This window comes from Corapipo altera, unplaced genomic scaffold (assembly GCF_003945725.1).
Source record: "Corapipo altera isolate COAL_440 unplaced genomic scaffold, ASM394572v1 54, whole genome shotgun sequence".
Lineage (NCBI taxonomy): Eukaryota > Metazoa > Chordata > Aves > Passeriformes > Pipridae > Corapipo > Corapipo altera.
Window position 1 is genome coordinate 6,936,603 of NW_020884902.1, and position 19,114 is coordinate 6,955,716.

The following is a 19,114-nucleotide window of genomic DNA, read 5'->3' on the forward strand; positions in this document are numbered from 1 at the left end:
CATATCCCCACCATATCCCACCAACTCTCCCTTTTCCTCCCATTCTTTGAGCAGACAGAGTTTCTTTCTTGGAATTAAGAATTTAATGAGGATGAAGAAAGAGCCTCTTTGGTAAAAACAGAGTTAAGGAGGTGCCAGTAGTGAGAATTGTTACACAGCAGAGATCTTGTGACATCACTTACCAGAGGCCAAGCAATAACTTACTTGATTTCACTGCCTTTTCACTGACAAATCCAGGGAAATCATGTAAGATTTTCCACTCTGACCATTTCCTGGAGATGCTTGCAACGGAAATTATTACTACTCCTGAAAAATATTCTGCAAATCCCAAACAGGGAGAGGATGACGAAAGAGGAGCTCCACTACAAGCAGAATAATTACGTTAGACTTACCATGGTGCAAATGAAGTAAGTGTTTGGCCCTAGGCCTTTGTTTTAAGGATGTAAGTCCAAATTTCTTACTGCAAACAGCAGTTACAGTATTTTCCGGCAAATTAGGCAACATTCCAGGGCTATACTTGGGTTTACTGGAAACGATCCTTTAATTCATGGTAAATGAAGGACTAAAAATTATGGTCAAGTCAAGAGACAGAAGGTCTGAGCTGCACTTCAGAATGTAGATCAATAGCCAGAAAAATTCAAAATAGACTCCCAGCTAAGTGTCAATGCAGATTTTCCTCATGAAATGAGTAAAGTGCTGCTCTATTGGCAACCTCATTATTCACTACTTAGCAGATGTAATAATGACTTGAGGCAAACGTGAATATTGAAGCTGAAAGGTCCCAATACCATAAGTAGGAAAGGAGCATAAATGACAGTTGTGTTATGTTGTAGCCCCTCAGAGGGCCAGGAGAGCAGAAAATGGGAACTCAGAATTTGAGTAAATTGTTCTTCTAAAGAAGAGCTGCTGTGAAAGTAGAGGGGTGGAAAGTGAAGTAGAAAAAAGCCCTCTGAAGTTCTTTTCCTTGTTTACCATGTCTTTCTTTCTTTGAGGGACCAGGGGCCCTGTGAACGCGACACATTTCTAGTAACTTGCAGGGGTAGATGGATTGCACACACTCCTATTTCCCTTCTATACCACTGATGGGGAAAAACATGAACCAGGGCTTCCTCCAGAGGAATGCCAAGCTAAGTAAGAAGTACAGCATGGGAAAAACACAGGAATTCTGCATGAGACATGCTACTGCATAGAACTGCAGATTATATTTCATCAGCCAATGACCCCTATTTTGTTTAACAGCCTGAATAGCTGCCTTGGCAGAACTGGGTTATTCCAAGAGACAGGGTTTCCAACAGGTCAGAGCAGGCTCAAAGCTTCTCAGAAGAACAGAACAGACTATTTTGCTGGCTCAAAACCCCTTTGAGCAGCAAAGCCTCAGTGCTGTGACAAAGCAGCTTTGGGGAGGCCAATGAGACAAGGCCAATGGAATTTTGTGGAACAGAAATGGTCAGAAGTGTTTAAGAGGAAATGGAAAATGACAAGCATTTATTTAGGACCTCAGGATAAGCCTCAGAACTGTGAACTGCAGAGTCGGTCCATAAATTTTCAGACAAGGGTTTTCCCATCAGCAAGATTTGTAGATGTTTTAGAAGACTTTAAATTATTTAAGATACCTGTTTCTCCCAGAGATCCAGCTCCTTGCTCTTCACTGATAGTTCTGTGAGGAACAACAACTCTTCCTCCACCGGCAGTGTCCTGGGAGGAGCTGTGGCTTGCTCTGTAAGTTGAGAAAAAAAGTGGGGCTAGGAGGAAGGTATCTGCCCATTTCCCAAAGTACCCTCTCCTTCAGCTGGGGCCACGACTGGTTGGTTTGTGCTAACTCCTGTCTCCTTCACTACAGGAGACAATCTCCCACCACCCTACACTGCCAGCTTCCTAGATAGGGCTTTAAACTGTTGAAGTGGTAAATTACTCAGTCTGATAACCTCTCCCCAAAAGTAGAAGCCACTCTGCTGTGTTTCAAACAAGAAAACATTTCTTGGGAAGATGAGAAAGTAACAGTTTTTCAAGACTAGATGAAGGAGGGAGCAGGATCTTTGTGAGGAAGCTGACTCTGGAAGACAAATATAGAAATGTCCTATTGCACTATGGATATGGATATAAGGGGGGAATATAGGAGCCCAGTCTCTTCTTTAATGAGACCAATTTGCATAGATAAGAAGTGAGAACCAGAATTCTGTCCATTTTCCTTACTATTTATCTTCTCTTGAGGTAGAAAACACCCTTTCTTTCTTTTTTTTTTTTTTTAGGAGTTAGCAAATCTATGGATATCTGATAGGATTCGTAGTCATCAGACAAGGAAAGGTGAGGAAAATAGTGTTTTCTGAGGCCCTCTGCAATACACTGTCATGTCATAAAATAGATGTTAACCAGAAAACAACTCTATTTTGTGTTCAATGCTGTAAGAAAAAGTAGCTATGAAGAAGCATTTCTAGAACTAAATGATGCAGTATGGAGAGGTTTAAAATGACTATTTACAGTAAACATATATTGAAAAATCTACCAGTCAGTGTTTGTAAGAAGTTTTTTCAGCTTCTGACAGATGAATTTTTTTTACAGGGGTAAATAGTCGTCTTCAAAGGCAGGAGGTTTTAGGAAGTAATTTTTAACTGTTCTTAGTTAGCTTGGTCTTTGTTGTTTGGTGGGTTGTTTTTCTTATGTGGTTAGGAGAATTCATGCTACTCCTGAGGTAGCTAAAGTTTGTGAAGGAAAATCAGCTGCCAACTTCAGAAAAAGGATCTAGAAAAAGTGAAATTACTTTGATGTAAAACCAATCCTAGCACCTTGGTCATTCAACTTAGACCTCTGCCATTAACCTTCTTACTAGATCAGAAAGACCTGAGGCTGTGGGTCCAAACACTTAGTTTAAAGAATTGTACTCTAATTATCCAGATGTTGTGGAGAGCTCCCTTAAAACTGCAGTTTAACACATCACCAGACTTGGAGGACAGTGGTACTGCATAACAGCAATCCCTAGGTAACACCTTCCTAGTCCACTGTGCCTGAGACAAGTTAAGATATCAGTGTTCCTATAGAAAAACACTGAACACTAAGAAACACATAAGCAAAACTTAACTGAGCAATTGCTTCAATCCTCTGGTAAATCAAACCTGGATTTCTAGTTGTGTAAGCCATCCTGCCATTCTGCTTGAAGTAGCATAGAAGTCTCTCACGTGAAGGGTTTATTTCTCTCCCATCACTCAGTGCGAGTAAAATTAGTTTATAAATTATAAATACAAATTTATAAAAATATAGATTAACTGGCTAGTGATATAAAATCTCCGTTCTTCCAAGTGCCACAACTTGAGCCTCTTGTATTTCAAGCCTGGGGAAAAAAAAATGAACAATGCATTTCAATGGTATTAACGTAGGCAGAAGTTCCTGTCACAACCACCAGCACCAGTTCCCAAAAACAACATCCCTCTGCCAAACACATATTCTCAGACCAACAAGCAACATACACGGAAAACTGAAGCACCTGAAGACCACTCCAAATTCTGTCCAAGTCTTATTTGTTTGCAAGTGAAAACCCCTGTTGCAATATGGCACAGAACCGTCCTCAAAAATGTTAAATGGGAGTGTAATTTCACAATAGACTGAGAGAAGCTGCTCTAGAAGAAGCTGTTATTTTAATGGCATCTGATTTACTGTCATGACGGGAATGTGTTGCAGATCTTGGCCTGTGTTCAATTCAAAACTGGAAACAGCAGGACTACAACTAATTTAGCTCAGGGCAAGCTGTAGTAAACTGTACCTTCTAAAAGTAGTTATTTGTATGATGTGTGAAGGGAAACCTTGCAGTTTGTTACAACCCTACTGAGCAGAGAGTTGAAAAAAAAAAAAAAGAAAAATGTGCACAGGGAGGAACTCCTCCAGCCTCCATCTCCCTTTTGATTGATGATCCTTGTATGCAAATTTTAAGTGTTTTTTAAAGGTCGTGGCATGGAAAAATTGAATGGGGCTGCTTTTGTGGTCTCCTAAAACCCACATTGTATATAACCATTGCTCCATCAGTGTAATTTGCATACCAGCTACTGTTCAGCTCTGCTTAAAAAAAAATAAATCAAGCATCCCACCCCATGTCTCACTGCTTCAGTGGACTTCTGATCACTTGTTTGTAACCTTTTTCTGCGTCTTTCTTAAATGCACAAGCAAAATATGCCGTCAATAGGAACAGGGACAACCTTTTGTGTTTTCAGTATGTGGCAAGTGCTAACTAAAGCTTGCCTGCCCTGCCTCCCTGTGGTCAGTGCCCTCCACGGCACATCACAACGCGACCCCCGGCAGGTTAAAGCAAACCACCTCCTGCAAGGGTTGCCCGAGAAGCCCGTCTTGACACCTTCCAGTGAACTAATAGCCTGTGCAGCTCTTGGAAAGGCAGACAGGTAGCTTAGGAAACAAGCTGCCAGGCCTGGAAATGGGAATAACTTACATGACTGCACGTGTGGTCCCCCACTTCATGCATCGCCAGTGCTCCACCTGCGCCCTTTCCCTCGCACAGGAGCTGCTGCTCAGTTGTGCAGAAAAGAAGCAACCCTCACGTTTATAAAAGCTCTCTAGGCACAGCTCCTGCCTCTGTGCTGGCATGGCCCTACCCAGGGGTTAAGCAGGGCACAGCTTGCCAGCAGCACAGCAACTCATTTCTCAGACTTGTTTAAGCCTGAAAATACTTTGGAATAAGCAAAAGGGTGCTGTGGAAGCCAAAAGCATCATCAGTGGCAAACGAGCACGTCAGTAATCCTGGAGGTACTCTACTGTCTCTCTGTCTACAAAGAGATGTTTAAAAATACCGTGTAAAGTAAGACATACTCTAGTGTAAATTAGCTGAACTCTGAGCTTAACAAACTGAATCAAAATTATTCTAAATTACCATATTAATCTTTCAGAGTGAGGCTTTTCAAAGGAAACTTTTATAAATCTCTTGGTTACAATTCGATTAAACTTCTCCTTTTCCAGCCTAAAGTGTGTTTCTAGCACTGGTGTATTCATGTGTGCTTTTCAGGGTAGGTTAAGGGGTGTTTTTGATTATCCTTTTCCTTTGCTTTACAGCAAAGAATACTAACAAATTACTATAAATACTGAAGCACTTTGCTTGGACACTTTAGAACAATTTTCATTATTCACATAAAATATTCACTTTTATTTAGAACATTCTCAAAACTCACCAGTTCTCTTGGCCCACTGGCCCTTGAAATATAGCTCACAAAGGGTGATGATCTATGCAGCTGAATTTTCTGTGTTGAAATACCACAGATACCTTGTAATATTTTTAACGACTTTTGCAAGGTCTGAGCTCAGTCTCACTTCTCTATGCCACTAGAGGGCAAGATGTTCTCATAGAATAGCATTAAAAAAAAATAAATTAATTTTAAAAGTACATAAACTTTCCTGAAAACAAGAAGATTACAAAAATAAGAAAAGGAAATATTATAGTCCCCAAAACTTAGACAAAAAAACCAAGTCTTTGGAAACCATATGAAATCTTCTTTAGCCTGAGCTCATATCTCTGCATTTTTCAATTATTCTGGAGTTATCAAACTAGAACAAAATTCTTCTATAACAACAAATAAATAACAATGCCCTGTGGGATATATGTCTGTCTGAAGTTCAGGAAAATAGTTTTAGTACACAATTTTTTGTTCTTTGCTAGTGTATTAATGCCCAAAATATCAATAGACCATGAATAAACAGAGCTACACAAAATCTCCTGTTAATGCAGAGTCTACATCAGATCTGCACAGGTGTAAGGAGATTTTTCCCCCGTGGTTTTATTACATATTTGCTTAAAGACCATGATAAATGAAGAAAGGGGGTTTTTCTTCCCTTCAGATTCACACACCTCTAGCATTTGGCCAACCTGACTTTCACCAAGCCTCACCTTCAAGTATTCTCTCAGTACTGCAATCTGAGAACATTTGCCTTCTGCACAAGCACTTCAAGGTTCTAACATTTGTGAATATCATATTGGTTTTGCTATTTGGGCACATTTTGAAGGGGCTGTGCTGGCACCATCTTGCTTATTCTGTGGTGCAGTCTTTTCCACGTAGGGGTGACCCACCAGCTCCTTGCACTGAGATACAGGTGCCACAAGTATCAAGACTCTCAGGTCTTCTCCCCTTTTCCAGTGGATTTAAACTGCAGTTTAAGTACAGCTTTTCCTGCAGATCCCACAGGAAAGGCAAGCAGGAAACTCTGTCACAAATAGGTTTAAAGCACCCTCAGGCACAAAGTGCAACACAGAGCCAAGGGCACACTTAGCACTGGGGGGTGAATTCTGGGATGGTCATGTCTTCATCTTGCATCAATCATCCTTCCCAGATTGCATTATTTAAGGACTATTATCTCACTTACAGAGAGCTAATTTAATATTAATTAAACTGATCATACATTGCAGTTCCTGGGCAAAACTTATCTCTGCTTTCTTAACATTTTAGATAAATACTAAAATTGCTGCAAGAACTTTTTAAAACCAAATAAACATTAGCTTGGACAGTAATATCCCTACTGAGCAGCTCTCCTACAATTTAATAGGACATGAATGAAACATGACATTTTTACACTACATTACTTTCAGCACTGACTAGTTTTGAGTTTGTTTTTGATTAAAAAACAAACATAAAATGACAATATTTCTCTTTCTAGGACTTTACAATCCTTTCCTAGAACTGATTGACACAGAATGACCAAGCTTAAACATCACAGCAAGGCACAGAGCCTGAGAGCTGCAATGGAACAGGGAGATATAAAACACTGAACAATGCTGATGAGCTTCACTGATGAATTGACTCTCTAGGCAGAGTAAGTCTGTTTTACCTAAAAGCAGAGCAACAGGTTCCTACCATTTGTTTACATATTTCTCCTAAATTTTCATGTGTCAACTTGAACTCTGAAGCAGAAAATGTGAGTGGGGACTGAGAAGTGAAGTGTAAGGATCTAAGGACGTATTTTCAAATAACATAATTCAGAATAAATGAGAAAACCTGGAAATGCCAACCCCAAACTGTTCATAATCTCAGTCTATCTAGTAACCACATAAGAGACTCTTTCAGTGTTTTTGTAAGTGCTTAAGAAACCAGTAAAGACATTAAACTCTCCATATATGTTCCTTATCCCATTTATGTAGTTAGGAGAAAAAATAAAACAAATTAGAGTTTGTATGTAGGACCAGCTATAACATTAATACAGATGGTGAAATTGGGAGCAGACATTGACTTAGAGGACCGTGAAAGACATAAAAAGAAACAAGGAGTGGAAAGAATGTTCTTTCCTGCCTTGTCTTTCAGTGACCCGTGACAGCATTTTGTTGAAATCAACAGTGGGGCTGAGAGCTTGCCAGAGCAGACTGAAGGTAAGTGATAACCAGACCAGGAACAAGGTCTGCAGCCAAAACACTTGTCAGCTTGGTTATCTCTCTTTGCATTCATGATTTCTAAATCACCCACAAACCATCCAAGATTCCAAGCACTTTTAGCAGAAGTACCTGCCATGTTGTAGAGTAAGAAAGATCATTTTATATGTTCAGTAATAACTCCTGAAGGCAAAAGATGAAATTCTTGCAGAATTATAATCTAATTTTTAAACAGGTTGGCTTTCTGAATTCAGGTAAGAGAAGCTTTAACTACACAGTCATATTTATAGATACAGGTATAGCAAAATCCTGTAAACCTCTTATACCTAAAACATCTTGCTATCCTAATTAAAATAAATTGATAGAGTAAAGGAGCTAAACAATTAGATGTTGGGATTCCACATGGAACTGGGAACAGAGTAGTGATTTACAGTGTTTCCTCTACAAAATAAAATTGCCCTTTTTTATAGCTCTCTGCTTCCCACACACACACCACTGGCAATGAGGAAACACACCTTTTCAGTGAAAGTTTAGTACCTACAGCAAGAGGAAGGAAATATGTGACATCTGTATCCACCCACCAGCTGTGCACATATAAGATATATTGCATAGTTCACAAGAGATAGATGTAAACATCAGCCTACCTAAAAGCAAGATTTAAATAAAAGGTTTAATAAAGATTTAATAAAAGCACATGCAGTGATTAATGTTCAGACAAGATCTCATGCTGAAGGACAGGATATTCTCAATCCTTTTACAAGTAACTCAAAAGAGAAAGGGAATAGCAGGAGCTCATCTCACATAATCTCCCAAAGGCCACAGGCCTTTCTAGGCCAGTCCCAGGTTTTCTAAAGGCACAGAAGCATGTGAGAAGTGGGCTGAAATCACCCAGCTCACCATGACACACTGAAACTCTGAGGAGCTCACTTCTTGCCTTTAATTCTGCTGGTCCAAAGTGAATTCACACCATTTCAAACTGTTGCTGCAAATATTGTCATTGAAGGAGTCTAATGGAGTAAGAGCAAGTATGTTAGAGAAATAAGCAGACAGGCAGACTGGGAGTCCAGATTTCTAGAATTTGTTTATGCAATCTAAACATAACTTTCTTTCTAGACTTGGTTTATTTCTGGCTGTGGTTTATTTTGGCCTTGGTTTAATTTGTCATGCTTCAGTTCACCAGGCTGTAAAATGGGTTTTTAAATTGCATCACAGGAAAACTCTGTCAGGGTTTGGTAAGCAGTTGACTACTTCAAGAAAATTTGCTGTGTTAATTAAAAGTAGTGATCTTATGCACATCTTACTTGGGATATTTAAATGTTTCTAGTGCTGTTAAATGAAGGAGGGAACTGAAAACACTAAAACAACAGTTTCAAGTATTGAAAATCAGAGTTGCAAGATTTGGTGCTGATGTTGAGATCTGGATAAACTCGTTCATGTTCCAAATCCAATTTTCAGGAGACAAATTGCATCCACCGCAATTAACATTTATGTGTGGCATTTTGGCACTATCAAAAGTGAAATGTAAATTCATCTATATTTTCACCTCAAAGAGTTCTCCCCAGATGAAGATAGGCCAAAAAATACTTATGGATAGAAGCGAAGTAGTGAGAAATCCGTGGCAATTAGTAACTCAATACTTATCATCTATGCTGGAAATTTTTACTCCAGCGTTACCTAAAATATTTATCATGATCTTAAGGCTTGAGTCCTCACTGAATTGTTTCTTCATTCCTTTTCTGTAATCAATGTGAAAACAGTACAGGGATTTTAGTCATTAGTCTGAATTTCCTTTCTTATATTTTTAGTTTCTCTGTGTCCACACATGAAGTTCTACAGAGACACGTAAAAGTAAATCCAGAGCTGCAGATTAAGTGCAGTTTTTCTCCTTTCTCCTAAATACTGTGAAAAAAAAGTCAGAAGGAAGAATTCTAACATAAATAAACATTAACTTCTGAAAAATTAATAGAAGAATTGCAAATACATAAGAGTAAAAAATGTGTGTACAGTAGTCAAGGAAGGACTATCTTAGGGTCAAAGATAAGGAAACATTTACCAGTTTTTACTCTGTCAAACTGTACCATGAGTTTTTCAAGTAAACTCTCCGATGTCTTTTCAGAGGAAATGTTCCTGCTGCAAACTCTCAGTAAATCATTGGTATGTAATTGTGGGATCCTTACTGGAATCTGTGTAGGCAGAGAGGAGACATAGCTGAAACCCCAAAAGATTGTTAGCCACAATTAATGTAATTGTATGGAAACAGTATCTTTGGAAAGTATGAAGGGAAGCAATGGTTGATCTTCCAGATTTGTATGAAGAATTAGGATGTGAAGCAAGACTTCATTTAACAGAGATATGCATTGACATCTTCTCAATGGAAAGTGACCTGGAACTGCTACAGATGACCCTTCATATCTTCACTGGGATGTCAACCTGTGTTAAGAGTGTTAGAATCATCAGTTACAATGAAGCTGTAGGTGTGGGCAGCGTAGAGAAGAGGACTAGATTGAGATAAATCCTATTTAGTCCACCTTAGTAAAGTTTTCCATTTAAATTTTTTCTTGTAGTAGCGGTAAAGGAAAACACACCTGAGACAATAAGATGTATGTTACTCCCATGAAAGCGTTGAAGAATTTTCAGAATTTGCTAAATAACAGGCCCTGCATTGATAAGAACAAATGAGATTTATTTCTCTCTACAAAGCAGTGTTGTTAGGATAATTCCCCTACCAGTGCTTTTGTGAGTGATGCTCTGAACAAGCTGGTCTTAATGAGGTCTTGCTTGTTCAGGTGTCCTACTTTGAGCTTCTCTGGCCATGAGATTGAATGAATCTTTTAATTAAACACTTGTTTTTATAATTCACTGACAGATTTCTTAGGGACTGCTGGTATTAAGCTCCTTTCTAGTGTATTACTCATACCTAGATCAGAGAGATAATTGATGCACAGCTCCATTGAGACAGACTGTGCCAGCAGAGATGACTTGCAGTTTTAGTGGTGCAGGGTCCTGTTCTCTACACAGAGTGCTGGGTGCTGCTTCAATACCACAAAATAGCCATAAAGCTAGATGTCCTGTTTATGTAGGATACTTCCACCAAAAAAACATCTATTATCTTCCAGATACCTCATCAGATGGACTGTCCTGCTGGGAAATCATGAGGTAGAGGATGTATCTCACCCCTGGCACTCAGAAGGAACCAGTCACTTAAAGTACAGCAAAAATACAGCTGCTAGTGCCAAGTACTGATGTAAGGCCCTACAATACATGAGGCATAACTGCTGCCTAATTCAATCTGAGTAAGTCTTTAGATGCTTTTTTGCTTCCTATATTTGAATCAGAGGAAATAAAGCTGTGTGAACATCTGTTTTTCTAGGATTCTGATATCTGAGTGAATACAAGGAGAAATAACATTTTTAAAAGTATCATTTTGCTGCCATATAAATCCTTACTTTGCCAACATCTTAAGTACAGCATGCAGTTATGGTCTCTGCACCCCAAAGACACAAATGCATTAAGAAAAAGTAAATAAAAGTAAAACTAAACAGATCAGAAGGATATGTGGTACTGTTTCCTAGATGTGCATAATTTTCTAGAGCTACATTGTTCATGTCCAGTTTTTGCAAACAGTGCCATTGTCCTCTGTTCTGTAACAAAGCAGGGGGGATTGTTTACTGCTTTACTTGATAAAAAGAAAGTATTCCCACAAGCATAAGATTGACTTTAACTTTGCTAAATTCCTTCTATTTCTCTGTCCTGTTTGTTTTATGTGTTTTTCCTAATGTAGTTTATCTTCAGTGGTACCTGACAATGGTCTGCCTGTGATTGATTCAAACTAGTGTGGTTGCTTCATGAAAATTACATCTTATTAGCTTAAGTCAATTAAAAAGATCAGGGAGTTCTAAAACTCTCCCTATTCAGTCTCCCTGAAAATATTTTCTCTTCTGGGAGTACATGTCTCAACTGTTGCTTCCTCCATGTTTCTTTGTGGAGAAATCCAAGCAAAATGAATGGAAGTTGTCTGTACACAGTGCTTCCAAACATTCAAAATAAACAGAAATCTTAGATTGTTTGTTCTAATGTAGATAAGCAACTCTACCTTTATAAGAAGGTAATGAAAATGTTATAGTAAAGTGATTTATTTCCCCTGAGCCACGAGTGTCCCTTTCATTTGTTTTCAAGTAAGTTACAGTATTTAATATTAATTACTCAGGTGAAAAAAAAGCGGAAGAATACAACTGGTTGAGCTGAAAACCACTCCCATAGAAGTGATACTGAGTGTCACTGATTTGATTTTGAGTAGACTTTCTCTTGCTTTCTCTAGAATATGCATTGTAAATATGTCTGCAAATTTGAGGAAATCTGACTCTGCTTTCGAGAAGCTGGATATAAGAAATGAAAGATTCACCTGCACAGAAGTGGATATTGTATAGGCAAGTGAGATCCAGCTCCAAGACTTTCTCAATGCCTTGCGCTTGCAGCACTACCAGCTTCTCTTTGTGTTCTTCCACACTGCACCCAAGTGAATGGTTCTCCTCAGAGCTGGCATGAACCCTTCACTGATGAATGTTCTTCACAGAAAGGAATTGTTCTGTTAAATTTATGACCTTTCTTAAAGTCACATCTGTTTTACTTTTGGAAAAAAAATTACAGAAAAGTTTGAGGTCTAAGATAGGTCTCATTACTTCTGAAGGTCACATAACTGATTTTCTTGATTTAAAAATGGTGGCTGCAGTAAATTTAAATATCTGTAAGGTTTCAGGATTTTTATCAATGAAGCAGGAAAACAAAATAGAGGGTAGTTGTCAAGTGAATTGTCCAGAGATTCTCCAGCCAGGACCAGATTTATGAATACTGGAGGAGATTCTGCTCTCCCTTAGGCAACAGCTCAGGTGCAAGAAGTGAAGTATGAAATCCAATTACCCTGAGCTTACAGGTCTCATAGGATCAGTCATAAAATTATACTGCCTTTTTGACTGTTCATCCTCCTAACAGGATTAATTTTAGTGGCTCAATTTTTACCCCCCCCTCCAGAGTACTCACATTAAAATGTACAACTATGAATTATATGAGTAGGCCAAATTCACCCCTGTGAACTGGGCATTGCTTCCACAGTCACTAGAAGTCTGCAACAGCTGAGAATGTGAGTCACTAACTATCCTCCATTATTTTAAAGTAATGTTATAAAACAGATAAGACAATATTGAAAAAGTAACAATTTGGGGGGTTGTTTCATTTGTGGTGTTTTTTACCTAATGTGTTAGCTTTCTCTACCACTGCTGGTCCTACTCTGGAATGAAAGTACACACACTTGACTTAGGCAAGTCATTTAAATGAGTATCGCTGCACTGGGTGCTAAATGCACACTGGTTGCTCTGGTGTGCCATTGTAACTGTGAGGCCACCTTCAGTACTGGGGCAGCTCAACATCACAGACTCAGCATCTGGGAACACTCGAAATTTGTGAAGGAAGTTGAAAGAATCAGGTTTGCACACACTGTTTGTTTCAAAGTCCAGATCCTGGTATTTGTTTTTATTAGCCCCATTTATGCCACTGTCTTTATTCTGGAAGGAGACTTGCTGATCAGAGCAAGTGAAAAGAGAACCTGTCCCAAAACTAAACATGTTTTCTTCTCTGAGAAAGCAGAATCCCTTCCTGCCCACAGAGTTATCCTACAGCCTTTCCAAGTGGAATGATGTGATAAAGGAAGAGATCAGAATAGCCACTGAAGTTACACCAGGTCTAACTGACCGACTGCTGGCTGCATCATGCACCATCACACCACATCACGAGGGGATATTTGCAACCACATGTCACCTATGGAGGCAAAAGGAGCAGAGAAAGACAAAGTGTTGTGCACATCTAGCCTAAAATGTGTGTTTGTCTGAAGTATTCCTAGCTTATGAACTGCCTTTTGGTTTTCCTTCCTAATGTCTCAAATAATCCTGATTGGTAAAGTGGTCCTTTTCCATGGTCCTTATTTCCTGTCTTGCCATGCACATTTTAACTCTTTCAGTTGAGAAGCACTTGAGAAACTGAGCTCTGGTTTAATTAAACAGGTGAATGACTACATCTGCTTGGATGTGTGTGCTTAGACAGCCTGACATTACAGCTACTCCAGACTCTGTGCCAGCACACCTCATCATTAGGATACAGTAATCCTGCTGCTGTTGTCCTGCCCACTGCTGTGCTGGGGCAAAGACAAGCCAAACAGTGGGATCGTTGGATGGGACTAGAGTAGGGGAAGCACTTCAACCCCTGGGAGTACCAACCAGGCTTCAGAAAAGCATCCCTGCACGTCATTGCTTTGTCATTCTTTCTTTTTTCTTGCTATACGTTTCATCTCATCCCAGCCACTACTAAATTCTTTTGATATTTGAACCTCTATGTGACATCTGATTATTCTGATATGAGGCTTACATTTTTTGAGCCAAAATCTGCAGAAAAACGTGGATAGCACAGGAATGGAAGCTTTCCAAGCAGCCATCATTTGGAAAATGACAACTCTGATCCAGATTTCTTTATGACTCACACAACAGGGCTTATATAATTTGTTACTAATATTAGAAATGAACTGTGGGGTTATTTTAAAAAAGTGCCTGTTTCCATCTTAATGTAAAAACTACTCTGTTAGACTAACAGAGGGTGTGTATTTTTTCCAATTTCTTGTAGAGATAATTCTGTACCTAATGCTTATGAAATACACAACTTTCTTTTCATATATACTCTTATATCAAAGCCCCACGAAATCAGCAGAAACAAGCCTATTGCCTACATGGGCTACAGGTGGACTTCAGAGAACACAGTTTCCAAGCCCTATCAAAGGGATTTTTTTCTGGAGCAAAGATAGCAGATAGATGAAATTACTATTTTTACAGAATATAATGCATATAATGTCTCAGATCTCAAAATATGCTGTCAAATAACTTGTGACTATCCACATATTTAGCCATCAGCAGAAAAAAAGTAGCAACTTTCCAAAAGCCACACTTGCTAGACCCTCAAGATACGATCGGCTTAGTGGTGGTAGTAGTAGCAATACTGTAGTAGTAGTAAATGTTTACTCACCCAGTGCATATTTAGTAGCTAGAGAGTACTGCTACAATGCTTTTGTAGCTGTCTGCTCAATATGTGCCTTACACACCAATCTCAGGTGTTGCAGTGCTTCTGATTGGTTTACCCCAGTGCTGAGGAGCCTTGAAATATATCACCTTGTGGTTCTACATTGCCTGCCCCAGCACTGCTGATAACAACACAGTTGGCTGGTTTTCACTAAATGATTTTTAAAGAATTTATACAACACATAATTGCATTACTGCTTTTAAGAGGGCTACAGTTTTCAGCTCTGTCCCACTGGAAGGCAGCTTGAAACACTCAATAAAGCACATCCCTGTCTGCTTCTAGTCAGATACATCTCTGCTACAACAAAGTAATTTTAGGCCCTTTTTACCACAAGTTAGGCCTGTTTCCAGCTGAAACTGGGTTCGAAGGGAGTTGGGGAGCACAGTTCAAAGCCTGGCAAAGAGTAACTCAAAAGCAAGATGGAAGACAAGTCAGGTGAAGGGTGGGAAAAGTACATTAGTATTTAATAACATCTAGAACCAGCCAAAGCAATAGTCAGTGTCTCTATGCTGATTGGTATTTAAGCACTCAGGATCAACAACCACATTCAATTTGTGTTGTTGTGGATTCATTTGCCTTGATGGGAAGCTGCAAGGACTTTGATAACTGCCTGAAGAAGAATGTTTCCAGTACAAGTTCTGCTTTGCCTTATCAGGAGTTGTCAACACAGCAATTTTCTTCAGAGCTATTGCAGGTCAGACAGGGGCAGAACATAAAAGGAGAGGAAGACTACAATATGACTTCAAAATTACCTTTGCCCTAAACTAGGACTTCTGAATTTCCATGTTGCAGTTTTTTGAAAAACTGATTTTTTCCCATAATCTCTATGTGCTTTTCCTAGATAAGCATGCCATCTAGGTTGAGAAGCATGCCATCTAACTTCAGAGTGAAATACAAGCTTTACAAAAACATGCAGTCCAACTCTTATGGGAACTCACACAACCACAGGGCAATCAAATCCCAGTGCTCAATCTTAATCTTAACTTTATACTTATCAGACTCAGAACACTTCTTTCTTCACCTCTGTGATTTTTCTAGGTAGATACTACACCAGCTCTTTCTCTCTCCTCTTCTATTCCCAGCAGTGATATTTTCAGCAAAGCCTTTCCCAATGCAGATGAAAGCAGTGGGCTTGTTTAGCACTGCTACCAAGGATTTTCCTCTCTAGGATATCAGCAGTTGTTAGGGTTAGCAAATCCAAAGTTCAAACAAATGCCTCCACAGCATTATAGTTCTCCATAAACTTCTTTTTGATCTTGAAATCAAACAACCTAAGCAAAACAAGGCTTCTATCCACTTCTTGCATTGAAGAGCTCTCCGTTTTCTCTGAGATCTACTTGTTCTCATTATTTTTAGCTAAAGAAAACACTTTTATGTAAAATCTCTCATACTGGCCATGGCCACAGATCCATAAAACAAGTTCTCTCTGTTTTAAAATTTTTAATTTCTCTCACTGCTTTCCATTAAAAAGAAAATTTTCTCTCTTAAAAGCAAACAATGCAAGGATCATTTACCAACAAGGAAAATAAGCCACTGAAAAAAAACATGAGAGCAACAACGCAGCATCCTGGGCTTCAAACTGTCTGACTTTCTGTCCATTCACGATTTGACATTTTCTCTCTGTTTGTGTTACAGAGGTAATAAATAGAGCCCACCCAACTTTAGCCAAGCTGTCTCTTCATCATTGCATGTTCTGGCAATTCTGTCACTCGGAAATTATTACAGTTTATAAAGGTTGTGGATTCTCAGCAGAAGTAGAACCAGCAGAGGAAAACTGCCTTTTAGAAAAGTGATGCAGCACAGACAGTAATAAAAAATGCACTGTGCCATCATGGCAGTGACTGTGTGTAGATAGGACAGGGGAAAGCAGCAAGGCGGGGGTGGAATCTGGAACAAATCAATGTTTTATCAATATCCTGCTGAAAAACTGCTAAGTTTGGACCTTCTTTCTCTGAATACAGGATTGAACTGTAAGCCCAGCAGAACAGTGGCTGTTCTCATGTTGCTGTGCACTCTGCTGCCAGCTCAAGGAAGGAACAGACTGATGAGTGTGGGGACAGAGGTTCCAACCACTCACCTGTCCCACACTCACTTCCTCGTGCAGAACAGCTGGTGAGTCACAGCATAGCCATAGTCAGCAGCCAAGGAGGAGAACAGACAGATAGGGAGAGGAAAAGTCTTAGCTCATCCGTCTCATCTATTTGGAAACGTAAGCTGATTCCCTCTGCTCAATAGGGGTTTAAATTTCTTAGGAAAGCAGAACCTTTTAACTGAAACTAAGCCTTATGGATTTTGCTGATAGCAAAAATAGTTTTCCACATTCTTCAAGGTACATTTCACCATAACTAATGGTACAGCACTAATCCTCCTCTCCCTTGGCATTCACACCCACCAGAGATCTATTGACAGTGTATTTACACTCAGTACTGCCCTAAAACTTAGGCAATCTCAAACAGCTTTTTATCATTCCTTATTATTCTGTGAGAATTATAGTAAGAATATCTGCCTTTAGACTTAAATTTCCAGATATCAGACTGGCAGTTTTCATAGCACAATTACAGACTACTAAGACTTTGTTCTGCTAGGTTCAGGCATACTGGATGCAAATGCATGTCTGTAAAAAAGTTTATCACAACCCAGCTGAAAAGCCAGTCTTGGATATTTTGATGAAAATTTGGAGACATGCCTTTAATGCTGATCATTAATCAATGTGCAGGTCTTACTGTGTAAATGCCCATAATATGACTCATTCAAAATGCATGTTTTATAGGACTTCATGAAAAGGGCTTCAAGCAATGGAAGGAAAGGTAGAAACAGGCTGCCTTTACTCTGAACCCTCAGGAGTAACTCACCAAGCCTTCTACTAAAGCATCTGCATAGCTGTGGCTTTGGGGTCAGCAGATGTGCTTGAACCACTTTCTTAAAGCTTACTAGTTGGAATATTTTAAAAAGGAAAATGGGGAAAAAATTCTATGCACTGAGCTGTTCTCTTCCGATATAGTCACACATTGATGTGCTTTTGCAATACACAGGTGTCTTCTTCCACTACAAGCAATGGCTTAAGTAAATTAATGTTACAATAAAAACATAAATTCATGAAGTTATCAAACTGTAACAGTAAAGAGCAGGAGCAGCCACTTCATAGTTTCACTGCAGTTTTCTCTGTGGTCTGGATTGTGGCTAAAAAAGAGTTCAAAGGAGTGTAGACAGAGCTCCAAGCACTAGAAAGTCAGTTTGTACTGCTAATTCATCTGGGGACTCCGAAGGAACAGTTCCATCTTCTGCTATAATATGTTAAAATAGATGGATGTGTCAGACATTAAACATAATCTGAGCACTTGCTGTAGGCAGTTCCACTTGCAGGGCTATAGAGTAAATGGGACTTTATTCACTGCAAACCTTGTTTCCATCACTGCCTAGGCACAGAAAAAAGAAGCTTTCTTGCTTTGAACTTATCATAAGAATGGAGGAAGGGACAGACAGGAAGAGAAGAAACATCAGTGCAGAGGCTTTTATTGACTTAGCACTTACAGAAATGCAGTTTGTCTCTTTGCTCCTGTCAGGAGGCTGGAACAGGAGATTCTGCCAAGCTCTGTACAATCAGTAAGTTTCCACTCTCCAGCAGCATGAACATGCATTTTTGTCTCCAGGAGGAATGTGAGAGCATCATGTGAATAGGAGTGGTGCAGAGTCCAAAGGGCTCCAGCAGACAAACAGCCACTGATACTGAGGAAAGCAGCATACCTAGAGAAGCTGAAAACATCACTGGAAGGAAAAGGAATTTGTTTATCAAGACCAATAGAAGAAAGGGAACTATTGTCAATTGTAACTGCTCCAATTCCAGGTCATGGAAGCACTCAGCACTGAACCACTATTCTGAATCCAGCTGGTTTTATCTGAAAGTAAATGCCAAGAAAGGAGGACAGGCAGTGTGTCAGACCTGAGCTTGGCTGTTACATTTCTCCCTGAATTCAGAACTGCCTAAAAGCTGTCCTCCTCTTTTATAAGATTTATTAACTTAGCTCTTCAATATGGCAAAACTGAAAGTTCACTGGTTAGACTCCCTGCATCTAATTCTCACTATCATGTTCTCTTTTTTTGTGGGTGTTACAGGTTCTGAAAATACTAGGAAACTGTTGTGGCAGCCACTGCATTCTGTCTTGAACCAGTTATAGCTTTCTAATATCCTGTATTGTGGCTCCTGTTGAGCAAGGAGTTTTCATCAATACCAGACACAAAGTCTTGTCCTGCAGGATTGATCCTGTAGTGGATGGATCAGCTAAACTGCCCTATGGCAGGTATTTCACATATTTTACCAGAAGTATATTTCATATACAAATGCCAAATGCATTTTTGAGTGATAATTAATCATTCCAAAGGTTACCACTCATTTTCTTCTGAAGTTCATCTTAACTATTTGACAGCATTAGTACTATCATACCAGCCTGCTAGTCTGAAGCACTTTTACTCAGAGGCAACATTTACCTCTAAAGGCGTTCCCTGATGTCCACAAGGAACTACTCCCACAGTGTTGTAACAAAGCAATTTTGGCCTTGTTTCTTGAACACCCTCTCAGTAATAGAAGAAGAGTAACTGGGCATTCTGGTGGTGATTTGAAAACCTCTCATCAGTCTTGAGTACTAATGGTGC

The 19,114-nt window shown here is 39.3% G+C and overlaps 1 protein-coding gene across 1 annotated transcript in view; it reads right to left on the reverse strand.

The window, feature by feature from the left end:
* Window positions 1-18,024, reverse strand: part of PXYLP1 (2-phosphoxylose phosphatase 1) — an 84,741-nt gene extending 66,717 nt beyond the window's left edge. Inside the window, exon 1 of the mRNA XM_027650685.1 lies at window positions 17,996-18,024. The gene's annotated coding sequence lies outside the window, so the exon portion shown is untranslated. The remainder of the gene's footprint in view (window positions 1-17,995) is intronic.
* Window positions 18,025-19,114: the final 1,090 nt, after the last annotated feature.